This window comes from Brassica oleracea, chromosome C6, assembly GCF_000695525.1.
Source record: "Brassica oleracea var. oleracea cultivar TO1000 chromosome C6, BOL, whole genome shotgun sequence".
Classification (NCBI taxonomy): Eukaryota; Viridiplantae; Streptophyta; class Magnoliopsida; order Brassicales; family Brassicaceae; genus Brassica; species Brassica oleracea.
The window spans coordinates 1223829-1225898 of NC_027753.1; positions in this window are offsets into that span (position 1 = coordinate 1223829).

A 2070-nucleotide genomic window follows, 5' to 3' on the forward strand; every position below is an offset into this window, starting at 1 on the left:
TGAACTTGTCAATAGGACAAGCTGCCTACGTACCTCTTTCGAGGATCAAGCCATCTCGTAGTTCTGCTTTGTTGTTGTGGGCATTCCTACTCGTTGGATAGGGTCGTTTCTGCTACTTCGGCCGTTGAGTCTTTAGTCAAATCGGTGGCCGTTTCGTGAGTTGAGTTTTCTGCTGGTAGGGCGATGGACTCCGGGATCGCGTCGCTGTCCGGAGTCGTTGCCTGGGCGACTGATTCCGAATCGCTCTTCGTGGAACCTTCGGGAGTACTCTGAGTTTTCTTGACTCGCTTCGGGCTAACCGCAGGGGTGTTCCGAGTTTGTCGTAGCTTATGCTCGGCCAAAAAGCAGAGCCTAGATTGTTTCTTGCATCCCCAGATTACTGCTGTTCCGTTTGGTGTTGGGAACTTGATGCTAAGGTGGTAAGTCGACGGTACCGCCTTCATTGTGTTGATCCATGGGGTTCCCAGGATAACATTATAGATAGCCGAGCTATCGACTACGGCGAAGTCAATGATTTTTGTGTCTTCCTTTGCCATGACCGGAAGTTTGATCGATCCGAGGGTCATTGATGTTGTGCCCGAAAAACTGGTCAGTGGTTTTGGTTCCGGGATGATTTCCCCGAGTTCAATTTTCATTCTCTGGAGAGTGTCGCGGAAATGACGTTGACCGTGCTGCCTGTGTCGATGAGGATTCTTCCCACTTCGAGGTCTCGAATCACCAAGTCGATGACCAGCGGGTCGCAGTGAGGTTTATCGAGTCCGACGGTTTCCTACTCCTCGAAAACAATCGTATCGTTTGGAGAGTTGTCGGTCAGGGACCGAGTCGTCCAGTTTGAACTTGTTTCCGCCTTTCTTCCGTAGGCCTTGATGGACGAAACAGAGTCGCGGTAGAATTGCGATTCTCCAATGATCATGTTTATCCTCCGGCGGGTACTATTGTCTCCAACGTCATCATGCCTTCTTCCGCGTTTTTCGCCAGACTGATTTGCGTGTGCGTCCCTCACTTGGGAAACAGAAGCAAAAATGAAAGCTATGTATCCAGACTGGTACAGACAATTTCTTCCTGGGGAAACACTTAACATGGATTCGAGGACGAATCCCAAGTTAGTGGGGGAGACTTGTCATGTCCCCGATCCTAGATAGGATCGGCTGGACGGGCCATGTTGCGGGGAGACGCACCAGTCAGGTCATTGGACCTTGAGACAAGCGTATCATGGCCCTAAATGAAGGTTAAGGGCATCACCGAAGGTCTTCCCTTGTTCAGAATTGATAGTGTAGTTGTTGTCATGTCCCCGATCCTAGATAGGATCGGCTGGACGGGCCATGTTGCGGGGAGACGCACCAGTCAGGTCATTGGACCTTGAGACAAGCGTATCATGGCCCTAAATGAAGGTTAAGGGCATCAGTCAGCTGAGACTTAACCAGGATAGGATGGAAACAAGGTTAAAGGAGTTAAGTGAGTGTTTAGGCAGCTGGACGAGTGTGGGTTTGAGTTCAATCAGCTCGGTTCAGCTGGTAATCAGTTCACGAAGATCTATTCAGCTCACGGGAGCTGGTAAACTAGCTCACTCAGCTGGGAACAGCTGGAGGTCAGCTCAATCCGGTGAACAGTGCATTTTGGTTCGGATCAGTGTGGACGAGTCTGCGATGGTTACTGGGCGAGCCGATGGTCCTGTTCGACCAAATTGGTCTTTGACTTGGAACAGGGAGTGGACAAGTTCCCAGAGTGTGAGCTGAGGCTCAGTGACCGAATTGTCAAAGGAAGAAAGGGGGAGAAACCGCCAATGGGCGGTTATGGGGCGGTTATGGGGCGGTTTTGGGAAGAAGGAATCTGATCCCTTGGTAACTGCCACCCCAGGCGGTTGGGGGCAGTTTAACTCGGTTTTTCCTGCCATTCTGGTCGATTTATTTGATCTGGAGACAGAGAGAAACACAGAGAAAAACTCAGGAGAGAAAGAGAGTCACAAACCTTGGATTGGCCGATCTGATCCAAGAGATTGTTCTTGAGTGTTCCTGGTGGGCTTGGCGTGTGATCAAGAGAATGGATTTGAGACAGAAAGACAAGGAGAAG